At 40.4% G+C, this 12,882-nt stretch overlaps 1 pseudogene; it reads left to right on the top strand.

Moving 5' to 3' along the window:
• The first annotated feature begins 8,093 nt into the window (after positions 1-8,093).
• On the top strand, positions 8,094-9,071 carry LOC125389708 (heterogeneous nuclear ribonucleoprotein A1 pseudogene; annotated as a pseudogene).
• The last annotated feature ends 3,811 nt before the right edge of the window (positions 9,072-12,882 follow it).

Here is a 12,882-nt window from a genome sequence, read left to right as displayed (position 1 = left end):
GCTGTTATGAGTATAAAATGTCCATCTCCATCTCTTCTGATTGATTTTAGTTTGAAGTCAATTTTGTTGGAAATTAGAATGGCCACACCTGCTTGTTTCTTAGGTCCGTTTGCTTGAAAAACCTTTTCCCAACCCTTTACTCTGAGTAGATGTCTGTCTTTGTGGTTGAGGTATGTTTCTTGTAAATAGCAGAATGTTGGATCCTGCTCTCTTAGTATCCAGTCTCTTAGTCTGTGCCTTTTTATAGGTGAGTTGAGTCCATTAATATTAAGTGATATTAATGACCAGTGGTTGTTGACTCCGGTTATTATTATTTTTTGTTTGTTTGATTAATAGAGTTTGTATGTGTCCCTTCTTTTAGTTAAGCTCGTGAAGGGACGCTAGATGTCTGAGTTATTGTAAGCAGTGCGGGCAATGTTGGATTCCTTGGGTTGTGATTTTCCTTCTATTACTTTCATTAAGGCTGGGTTTGTGGCTACGAATTGTTTAAATTTGTTCTTATCCTGGAATATTTTGTTTTCTCCATTGATAGTGAACGATAGCTTGTCTGGGTATAGTAGTCTGGGTTTGCAACCATGGTCTCTTAGTTTCTGCAGTACCTCTATCCAGGACCTTCATGGTTTCCATAGAGAAGTCCGGTGTAAGTCTGATAGGTTTACCTTTATAAGTTACTTGCCCTTTTTCCTTTGCAGCTCTTAATATTCTTTCTTTAATCTGTATGTTTTGTGTTTTGATTATTATATGGCGAGGGGATTTTTTTTTTATCAAGCCTATTCGGTTTTCTGTATGCTTCTTGAACCTTCATAGGAATATCATTCTTTAGGTTGGGAAAGTTTTCTTTTATAATTTTGTTGAATATATTTTCTGGTCCTTTGATCTGCAGTTCTTCTTCTTCTTCAATCCCTATTATTCTTAGATATGTTTTTTTTATTGTGTCCCAGATTTCTTGAATGTTTTGTGATGAGAATTTGTTGGATTTGCTGTTTTCTTTGATCAGAGCATTTATTTTCTCTATGGTATCTTCAGACTCTGAGATTCGTTCTTCCATCTCTTGTATCCTATTGGTTATGCTTGATTCTGTAGTCTCTGTTCGTTTACCTAGATTTTCCATATCCAGCCGGCCCTCGTTTTGTGTTTTCTTCATTGACTCCATTTCAGTTTTCAATTCTTGAACTGTTTCCATTACCTGTTTGATTGTTTTTTCTTGGTTTCCCAGTGTATCATTCATGGATTTACTCATTTCTTCGATCTTTTTGTTATACTTCTCATCCAGTTCTTTAAGGGAGTTATTCATATCCCGTTTAAGTGACTCTATTGCTTTCATAATGGCATTTTTTTCCGCTTCTTCTGAATTAAGAGGTTCAAGTCCTTCTATTGTAGGGTCATTGGGTTCTGGTGTTTTCATGTTGTTTTTTAGATTGTTGGAGGAGTTCTTGCCTTGGCGTCTGCCCATCTCTTCCTTCAAATGCTCTCTATTGGATCTTCTGGTACCAGGTCAGGTTCCCTTGTTGGGCAGGGACTTCACTGACAGAAGGCCTACCTTTCCTCAGGCAGTCTATTGAAACATAGGCACTCCCTACTACCGGGTTGCACTCACAACCCAGGCCCAGCGAGCAAGGGAGTTTCTCTGGGGAGATTTTGTGGCCCCAGAGGGAAGGGGGAAAGAGAGGAAGGTGTGCCTGAATAAAGGCTGGGATGGGGAGAGCTCTGCAGAGAGGAGCCGCCACTGCAGGGTGACCATAAAGTCAAGGGGCGCGGGGAAAGTCTGAATTCCTCCTAGCCGAAGCCCTCGGGCCAGGAGAAAACTCACCCCTCCTCCAATGGGTGTCTGCTAGAAGATCACTCTCTCTTGCTGGCCAGGAATATGATTGAGCTGAGACAGGGCTTGCCTGTCGTCAAGTAGGCTCTCAAAGCACAGGAACTGCCCCTGCCGGACTGAGCTCACAGCCCAGGCCCAGCATGCAAGGGAGCAGTTCTGGGGAGATCTTGTGGCTCCAGAGGGGAGGGGGGGAAGAGAGGAAGGTGTACCTGGATAAAGGCTGGGACGGGATTCGGGAGAGCTCCGCAGGGAGGAGTCCTACATATTGTCCTTTTAAATCAGCACTTTATGAATTATAAATCTCACCTGTGGTTTAATTATCTTGAGTAGGTGCAATAACCATTACTTGCCAGGAGGTGTCACAGACCACCTATGAAACTAACTCAGTGGGGCATAGTGGGCTCACGTGGCCAGTCTGAATCTGATTTCAGAATGAAATGCTGAAAGATAAATCACAGACTGTGTGTTCTGCGGATGTCTCTGGCTTTTCAACAGCCACAGGAGACAGTTGGCAGAGGGAGGCGGGTGCCTCCTGCTCAGGACAGAGGGTGCATTGCCTGTGGTGGCAGTGATGAAGCTGGGCTGGGTGCAAGCTCCTTAGCTGTTGTCCGCATCAGTGGTGATGGCGTTGGGCACGAGCTCCTCAGCCTTTTCTGCCTCAGTCCTGTACGTGCCTCTCTGCCTGCACTGCTTGATCTCTAGCCAGCATAGAAAGAACTGGATTTGGAAGTTAGCTGGTAGCGGCTAATCAGGGCCTCTGTGGGGGAATTCTATGCCCAAATGAACACAGCTAGCCAGAGCCGCCAGAGACCCTAGTGGTCCCACAAACCAGGTTCTAACTGTAGTAGTTAGCTGTATTTGGGAAATAACCAGTGTAGCTTAAAGATAAACAATTATATTTTTACTTATTATAAGGGGAAACTCTCGCCACAAAAATGGGAAGTCCAAGTTCCGCTGTGTCCCGCAGGACAAAATCCTTCACAGTAGCCACAAATAGCATAAAATATCATGGAGTAACTCTAATCAAAGAAGTAGAAGACCTGTATAATAAGAACTTTAAATCTTTGAAGAAAGAAATTGAAGAAGACACCAGAAAGTGGAAAGATCTCCCATGCTCTTGGGTAGGCAGGATTAACATAGTAAAAATGGCAATCTTACCAAAAGCAATCTACAGATTCAATGCAATGCCCATCAAAATCCCAGAAAAATTCTTCACAGACCTTGAAAGAATGGTACTTCATATGGAAAAGAAAAAACCCAGGATAGCCAAAACCTTTCTGTACAATAAAAGAACTTCTGGAGGCATCACAATCCCCAACTTCAAACTCTATTACAGAGCTACAGTACTGAAAACAGCCTGGCACTGGCTTAAGAACAGACAGGAGGACCAATGGACTGAATAGAAGACCGGATATTAATCCACACACCTTTGAACACCTGATTTTGACAAAGAAGCAAAAAAATATCAAATGGAAAAAAGAAAGCATATTTCACAAATGGTGCTGGCACTACTGGATATCAGCATGTAGAAGAATGAAAATAGACCCATATCTATCACCATGTACAAGACTAAAGTCCAAATGGATCAAAGACCTCAACATAAAGCCAGCCACACTGAACCTTCAATCGTATTTTAACAAATAAAGACTGCCTGAAGATCTGAGAGTAAAACAGTCCCACTGATCAGCCTTACAGACCAGGTTATGGTAACACACACCTTTAATCCCAGTAGCCACAATGACATACACCTTTAATCTTAGTAGCCACACCAGTTGGTGTGGTGCGTGCCTTTACTCCCAGCCCTAGAGAGGATTATGAGACAGGGGAAAGAGCTTTCAGACACAGTCTATTTCTGAGATTTCTGGAGGCAGGATCACCATTTTCAGACTGAGGTCAAGGTAAGAGCCAGTGACTGGCTGTTTTGCTTTTTGGATCTTCAGGTTGAACCCCAATTTCCCTCTGTGGGTTTTTATTAATCGTGGTTCAGTTATGCACTGCTTTACAAATCTTCCTCAGCCTCCTCTTGCTTCTAGACCTCACTTCATGTGCATTTCTTTCCATCCTGTCCCATTCTCTCAACCTCTGTAAACTGGCTAACTCCAATGTATACTCTAAGGCTTGATGGGAACCACCCTCACAGGACTGTCACTATGCTTGTCTCCCATAAATGCTGTCACCTTTTCTGTAGAGCTCACCATACCATGAATTGTGTTCCAGTCAGCATGATGGACTTCCTATAACTGCTGTGAGGACAAGGATGATGTGTGCCTAGTTCTTCCCTCAAACCAGAATCTGGGCACAGGGCATGCTTAGCTCAGTAACTGCTAGATAAACACTTTAGATACTATATTTCCCACTAAGGGGGTGGGAATAGGTGTGCCAACCTAGTCAGGTAAGAGAGCCAAAAAGATACCTGTCTATGCTTTAAGAATCAGAATCATACCAAGGCATCAGCGGCACAAGACAGGAGGCTTCAAAACTTTTCGTGGATCTCCTGGCTTCTACCTATGGCTGCTTCTTTAGTAAGCATTTTGATTCTTATATCTGTAGGCCCCTCTCTAATCCATATGCTGATCCAATTACTCTAGAATACTCTTCAACATGCTACTTGGACACTTGTGTATAATGTCTGCTAATGCAGGAGTACAGATCACAGCCTCTGGCCCAAACACCAGCATCCTATGTGCACAAGGTGAAGGTGAGGAGGAAGAGGAGTCCCCATAGCATCCCAGTCCAACTGGAAGACCCTAGAACTGAGGGAAATGTGTTGTGGGAATTCATTTCCATCAATAGCTTTTTGGGTACCAGTCTTAGGATGTGGCTTTTGTGTGCGGACATAATCTCTTACAAGGGAGAGGATGGGTCTCACTCACTTGGGAGGTAGGAGCAGAAGCAGTTGGTCACATCTCCCCGGGGCAGAGCAGCAGGACATGGCAACTTCCCCCTATCCTGTATTCTGTGAATCTGTATTTCCCTTTGAATCCCCATTTCCTTTTGAATCCCCACACTAAAGACAATTTGTAACTCTTGAATGACTTCTCTTTATCTAGCACCCAATGTGACCAGAACCCAAATGCCCTTACTGGGGCAAACTGCCCTGCGTGAGCTCACTTAATAACTCCTAAACCCCCTAACCCTGCCTGCTTGCTTTGCCACACCCACCCAGCCCCCTCCCCCGCCCCCGCACCTTGGAGCTCCACGGCTTAGGCAAAAAAGTCCACCCCCGAAAAAGCCACCTGGGGTGGACAAATATCACTTACAAAAGTTAAATCATGACCAGACAAGCTAATTAAATAGACCTATAACTGCTAAAGACATAGAAACATTTATCAAATGTATCCCAACCCCAAAACCCCAGGACCAGATCATTTCAGTGCAGAATTTTACAAGATTTTCAAAAAAGAACTAATACCAAATAATTCTCAAATTGTTCCACATAATAGAAACAGAAGGAACATTGCCAGACTCCTTTCATGAAGCTATAGTTATCTTGAAACCTAAATCACACAAAGATACTATTAAGAAAGAGATTTACAGGCCAATCTTACTCATGGAACATTGACATAAAAATCTTAGTGAAATACTAGCAAACTGAATCCAAGAACACATCAGAAAAAAAATCATACATCTTGACCACATCAGCTTCATCCCAGAGATGCAGGGATGGTTCAACATACAAAAATCTGTCAATGTAATCCACCATATAAAAAGCTGAAAAAAAATCATTTCATTAGATGCTGAAAACGTCTTTGACAAAATTCAATACTCTTTCATGGTAAAGGTCATGGAGAGAGCAGGGATACAAGGAACATACCTAACCATAATAAAGACAATATACAGCAAACCAACAGCCAACATCAAACCAAATGGAGAGAAGCTCAAGCAATCCCACTGAAATCAGGAACAAGACAAGGTTGCCCACTCTCTCCATATCTATTCAATATAGTACTTGATGTTCTAGGTAGAGCAATAAGACAACAAAATGAGGTCAAGTGGATGCAAATTGGAAAAGAAAAAGTCAAACTCTCGCTATTTGCTGATAATATGATAGTATATATAAGTCACCCCAAAAATTCTACCAGGGAACTCCTCTAACTCATAATCACCTTTAGTAATGTAGCAGGATACAAGATTAACTCAAAAATACCAGCAGCCCACCTTTATAAAGATGATACATGGGCTGAGAAAGGAATCAGAGAAACAATACCCTTCCAATAGACACAAACAGCATAAAATATCTTGGAGTAACTCTAACCAAACAAGTGAAAGACAAGAACTTTAAATCTTTGAAGAAAGAAATTGAAGAAGACACAAAAAAATGTAAAAAGCCTTCCAATTTTCTTGGGTAGGTACAATTAACATAGTGAAAATGACAGTCTTACCAGAAACAATCTACAGATTCAATGCAATGCCCATCAAAATCCCAGCAAATTTCTTTACAGACCTTGAAATAACAGTACTCAACTTCATATGGAAAAACAAAAAACCCAGAATAGTCAAAACAGTTCTGTACAATACAGGAACTTCTGGAGGCATCACAATCCATGATTTCAAACTCTATTACAGAACTACAGTAATGAAAATAGCTGGGTATTGCCATAAAAACAGACAGGAGGACTGATGGAACTGAATTGAAGACTGAGGTATCAATCCATACTCTTACAAACACCTGCTTTTTAACAAAGAACCTGAAAATATAAAATTAAAAAGGAAAGCAAATTCAACAAATGATTGGCATAACTGGATATTAACATGGAGAAAAACGCAAATATTGTCATATCTATTGCCTACACAAAACTCAAGTCCAAATGGATCAAAGACCTCAACATAAAACCAACCATTCTCATAGAAGAGAAAGTGAGAAGTACACAGGAGACCACTTTTAAATATACCTCCAAGTTGCACAGACACTGATAACAATAATTAATTAATAAGTGGGATCTCCTGAAACTGTGAAGCTTCTATAAATTAAAGGACACAGTCAACAAGACAAAACACACCCTATAGAATGAGAGGTCTTCACCAACCCCCATTAGACAGAGGATTGATCTCCAAATTATACAAAAAAACTCAAGAAACTTGATATCAAGAGAAGAAATAATTCAATAAAATATGGGGTACAGACCTAAACAAAAAACTCTCAACATTCTTAGCCATCAGAGAAATGTAAATCAAAACAACTCTGAGATTCCATCTTACACCTGTAAGTATTGCCAAGATCAAAAACACTGATGACATCTTATGCTGGAGAGGTTATGGGGTAATGGGAACACTCCTCCATTGCTGGTAAGAGTGCAAACTTGTACTGCCACTTTGGAAATCAGTATGGTGATTTCTCAGAAAATTACGAAACAACCTTCTTCAAGACCCAGCAATACCGCTTTTGGGTATATACTCAAAGTATATGCTCAATTGTACCACAAAGACATCAGCTCAACTATGTTCATAGCAGCATTTAGCCAGAACCTGGAAACAACCTAAATGTCTCTCAAATGAAGAATAGATAAGAAAAATGTGGTACATTTATACAATGGAATACTACACAGTGGAAACAAATAATGATATATTGAAATTTGCAGGCAAATGGGTAGATTTAGAAAACATCATATTGAGTGATCAATCCAGAACCATAAAGACAAATATCATATGTACTCACTCATAAATGTCTTTTAGATATAAAGAAAGAAAAACTAGCCTAAAGTCAAAATTCTAGAGAACCAAAAAACAAAGAGGATCCTAAGGCAGACAAACATAGATCTACATAGGAAATAGAAAAAGAACCCCCCCAGGAAATTTGGAGTATGGAGGTTATGAGAGAGGGTAGAAGGGGAGAAAGGAATGGAAATGGACAAAAATGTATAGTTCAATAAAGACAATAAAAAAGAAAATGATAATCATAATTTGAAAGGCAAAATGCACTCCATGGAACATGGAAAAAATATTAGCAAAAAAAATTCTTTCCATGTCAAAGGGTTATGAAACTTTACAGACTGGAAATAAGAGATTAGTTGGAAAGACTTATTCCATCGAAAAATTATAATTTGACTGGCAAGATTCACTTCATGGAATGGAATATTAACAGAAAAATTCTTTCCATGTCATAGGGCTATAACAGATTGGTAGACAGAACATGGCTTTTGGAAGGCAAATTTGCATGCCATCCAGGTAATTTCTAAGAAGAATTCTAAAGATGAGAAGGTATAATTGATGGAGAAAATGAAATCCCTAGAATCATATGTAAATGATAAAAACAAGAAGCCAATTGATATAATTGATGGAATCATACAGTTTAAGAAATATAAAGCCGTTTTCTGCCAAGGAAGCATCGCTGGGCTCTCATTCCCCTGTCATCACGTCTAAGTCAGAGTCTCCCAAGGAGCTGGAACAGCTGCGGAAGCTCTTCCCTGGAGGGCTGGGCTTGAAACAACCAACGAGAGTCTGAGGAGCCATTGTGAGCAATGGGGAACACTCACTGACTGCGTGGTAATGAGAGATCCAAACACCAAACGATCCAGGGATTTGGGGTTTGTTACGTATGCCACTGTGGAGGAAGTGGATGCTGCTATGAATGCAAGACCCCATAAGGTGGATGGAAGAGTTGTGGAACCTAAGAGAGCAGTGTCAAGAGAGGATTCTCAGAGACCAGGTGTCCACTTAAACCGTGAAAAAGATCTTTGTTGGTGGTATTAAAGAAGACAAGGAAGAACATCACCTGAGAGATTTTGAGCAGTATGGGAGAATTGAAGTAATTGAAATCATGACTGACAGGCAGTGGAAAATAGAGAGGTTTTTGTCACCTTTGTTGACCATGACTCTGTGGACAGGATTGTTATTCAGAAATACCATACTGGGAACGGGCACAACTGTGAAGTAAGAAAAACCCTATCCAAGCAGGAGATGGCTAGTGCTTCGTCCAGCCAAAGAGGTTGAAGTGGTTCTGGAAACTTTGGTGATGGTCATGGAGGCAGTTTTGGTGACAATGACAATTTTGGTTGAGGGGGAAATTTCAGTGGTCGTGGTGGCTTTGGTGGCAGCCGTGGTGGTGGTGGATATGGTGGCAGTGGGGATGGCTATAACGGATTCGGTAATGATGGTGGTAATGGAGGAGGTGGCCCTGGTTACTCTGGAGGAAGCAGAGGCTGGAAGTGGTGGACAGGGTTATGGAAATCAGGGCAGTGGCTATGGAGGGAGTGGCAGCTATGACAGCTATAACAATGGAGGAGGCAGAGGTGGCTTTGGCATAAGTTTTTAATTTTTTACTTGGTTTGTGTGGCAAAAAGATCCATTTCAAGATAATATCATCTCTTTGTATCAAAATTTCTGTAGGAGAAATTCTGGAAGGCAATATAACAAGAATACAACTAAGCTTTGGATTTACCCTGTCCACATGAGCCTCCTGTCATTTTTCTTTAACCATTGTCAGTTCTTTTTCTGCTTCAGCTGTTAATTCTCTAGGACTGTTTAAGTCTTTATTACCATCCAAGGTTTTGTTTAAATGAATTATTAGATCAGGTGTTATCCCAACAGCCGGTCGTAGGCTGGAGATGTCTCCTAATAATCTTTGAAAGTCATTAAGAGTTCGTAACCGGTCTCTCCTGATTTGTGTCTTTTGTGTCTTAATTCTTTGTAAACCTATTTTATAACCTAAATAATTAACAGAATCTCCTCTCTGAATTTTTTTAGGAGCAATTTGTAATCCCCATTTAGGTAACACTATTTTTACTTCTTTAAACAGCCTTTCTAAGGTATCTTTGTTTTGATCAGAGGTCAGGATATCATCCATATAGTGGAATATTATGGATTTAGGAAATTGTTTGCGTATAATTTTTAATGGCTGGCTTACAAAATATTGGCACAGGGTGGGAGAGTTTAACATTCCCTGTGGGAGGACGGTCCACTGGTACCTCCTTGCAGGCTGAGAGTTATTATAAGTAGGCACTGTGAAGGCAAACTTTTCTCTATCTTTTTTTTTGTAAAGGTATAGTGAAGAAACAATCTTTCAGATCAATAACTATAAGAGGCCATCCCTTTGGTAACAGGGAGGGCAGAGGAATTCCAGATTGCAGAGGGCCCATTGGTCAAATGACCTTGTTGATAGCTCTAAGACCTGTCACCATTCTCCATCTACCAGATTTTTTCTTAACAACAAATACAGGAGAATTCCAAGGGCTGGTAGATTCTTCTATATATCCAGCATCTAATTGCTCTTGTACCAGCTGTTCTAAAGCCTGTAACTTTTCCTCAGCTAAAGGCCATTGTTTAGTCCATATTGGTTTCTCAGTCAACCATTTTAGAGGCATGGCTGTTGGTACCTCTGAAGGGTCATCAATTGTGTTGTGTTCTTGTATAGTTCTAATGGCTGGTTTTTGCCATCTGTAATATCTTGTAATATTTTCCTCAGGAATATAGGCTCTAGAAGCAGCAGGAATGTTAATTTGGGCATTCCATTGCTGCAATAGGTCATGGCCCCATAAATTTACTGCAATATTGGCTACATATGGCCTTAGTTTTCCTATTTGTCCATCTGGACCTATACAATTGACCCATCTTGTGCTTTGTCTTACTCGAGATAGAGTTCCAATTCCTAGGAACTGAATATCTACCTCCTGAAGAGGCCAATACAGATGCCAAGACTCTGGAGTAATGATACTTACATCTGCATCTGTGTCCAGTAAGCCAGTAATAAATTTGCCATTTACACACTCTTAGCTTTGGTCTTTGTTCATTTATAGAAGTCTGCCAGAATATTTGTTTACTTTGTCCTCTTATATTTCTTGATTCATTCACCACATTTAACTCATCCTTCAGGTCGTTATTGCTTTTAACAGCAGGCATGGGGCATTCTAATTTCCCTGAAGAGGCATGTTTTCTGCAGTGATCGGAAATGACTGGACCACATTTGCCATGGGGGCCTTCGAGAGGCCCCCTATTGAGTTTCCCAATGGCAATGGGTTTCCCTGTTTATCTCTTGTTGACCTACACTCATTTGTTCAATGACTGCCCTTTCCACATCTCCTACATAAACCTGAAGGCTGATTTCTCCTATTTCTGTTATTTCTAGAAGAGGCATTATTCCTGGAATTCCATTGTCTGTAGTCCCTTTTTATGTGTCCCATTTTGCCACAATGAAAGCATTTTGTAATCTGATGTCTCCTTTTACCTTTGGAAATTGCTTTTTGTACCCATGTTTCATTGTCATAATCAAATGTATCAACATTCATTGTATGTAATACCCATTCATCCAAAGGTGCTGATCTGATCTTTAAAGGCCCCAGGATCCTTTTGCATTCTACGTTGGCATTCTCATAAGCCAAAGACTCAATTACCATATTTTTTTGCTTTTGGATCAGGTATCCCTATTTGTACAGCCTTAGTTAGTCTTTGTAAAAAGTCACTAAAGGGTTCTCTCTGACCCTGTTTTACCTTGATATATGATTCTACTCTCTGACCTGAGTCTTGAACCCTGTCCCAGGCCCTTAGAGCTGCTGTGGCACATATGGATAAAATGTTTTCATCATAAACAGCTTGTTCCTGAGGATCAGAGTAAAGTCCTTCACCTAGAATTTGATCTAATGAAACCTCAATTCCTTTCACTGATTCTTGTTGTTGTAAAAGTCTGGCCTCTTGCTTGAATAGGCATTTGAAATGCCATAAAGGTCCATTCTCAAGGACAGCTGACGTGAGCTGGTTTCAATCCTGCTGCTCAGAGCCCAGGATTTTAACATCTCTCTAACAAAGAATGAATGTAGTCCATAATTCACAATTGCTTGTTTAAATTCTTTCAGATCATTTATACGTATAGGCTCCCATGTATGTTCTTTAATGACCTTAGGGTTTTTGGAGCCAATTATCTTTTTTGATGTTATTACTGGAAAGGCAGGTATAACTCTGTGTAGACTCAGAGTTTTTGGAGGTAAATGTTGCCTTTCTACCTTTTGCTCCTGTTTATCAGAGTCTTTGATTTCCTCAATCTTATTAAATCTGCTCACCATTGCCATTTGTAAATCTTGAATCTCCTGTCCAGTATTATGCTCCAAAGCCTTCATTAACGATTCTAAGGCATGGAGCTTGTCTGTCAGAGACACCATTTCCTCCCTGGACACCATCGCCTTTATTGATAATTCTAAGGCATGGAGCTTGTCCGTTAGAGATACCATATCCTCCTTGGACATAATCCTCATGACATGTGCTGTGCCTTCTTGTATGGAAATCCTGTCAATTAATCTATCATACCCTTTTGATAAAGTTCAATTTTCACATTCAATGGTTTTAATCCTCTCAGCTAATATTTCAGCACTTACAGTCACGGACTGGAGGTTACGAGTCATTTTGGTTGTCCCCTCTTTGAGAACTCCAAACACTGATCTAGTCTCTTCCTTGAAAACTCCAAACTCTTTTTTGAGGAGGTTGGTGTCAGTCTGAATTGTTCTTAAGGTTTTAATCTCTGCCCTCAGCATTGTGGATTCAATCTTGTAGGACTGCATTGTAATTATAACATATCCAAACACCAGAAAAGCGACAAGTCCCAGATAAACCAAGTAAGAGGAATATTACAAACCTCATGGAGGATATCCTCCATGGCGCAATTAAAAAGGCCATTGAATTTTTGGATAGTAATATTTTCTGACATGTTCAATCAAAAGAAATTGTATTTATTTATTTGTTTTCAACTGAAAAGAAAAATCTTACCTGTAATGACACTTGCCTGCCAGTAAGTGGCGGGGGCGCACCTGAATCCACGTGGCAATGGCGCTGACCCGGAAAGATTTTGAAATATATATACACTCAAATCCAGAGGTTACTTTCAGGCTAGCATGCTGTAGAAAAACAGGGAAAAACAACTGTTGAACTCTTACAGGTACAAACTGCCCTACCCCTAAAATGGTTAACTAACAAACCTGTCTCAATTGGGCAATGGTCTATGACAGCAGAAAAGCTGCAGGCTTTAGAATGGCTGGTTCCAGAGCAGCTAAATGCTGGACATATTGAAGAATCTACTTGTCCTTGGAATTGTTCTATATTTGTTACTAAAATGAAATCTGGAAAAGGGAGAATGCTGATAG

Source organism: Myodes glareolus, chromosome 26, assembly GCF_982192425.1.
Source record: "Myodes glareolus chromosome 26, mMyoGla1.1, whole genome shotgun sequence".
Lineage (NCBI taxonomy): Eukaryota > Metazoa > Chordata > Mammalia > Rodentia > Cricetidae > Myodes > Myodes glareolus.
This window is presented reverse-complemented; position numbering and strand designations above follow the sequence as displayed.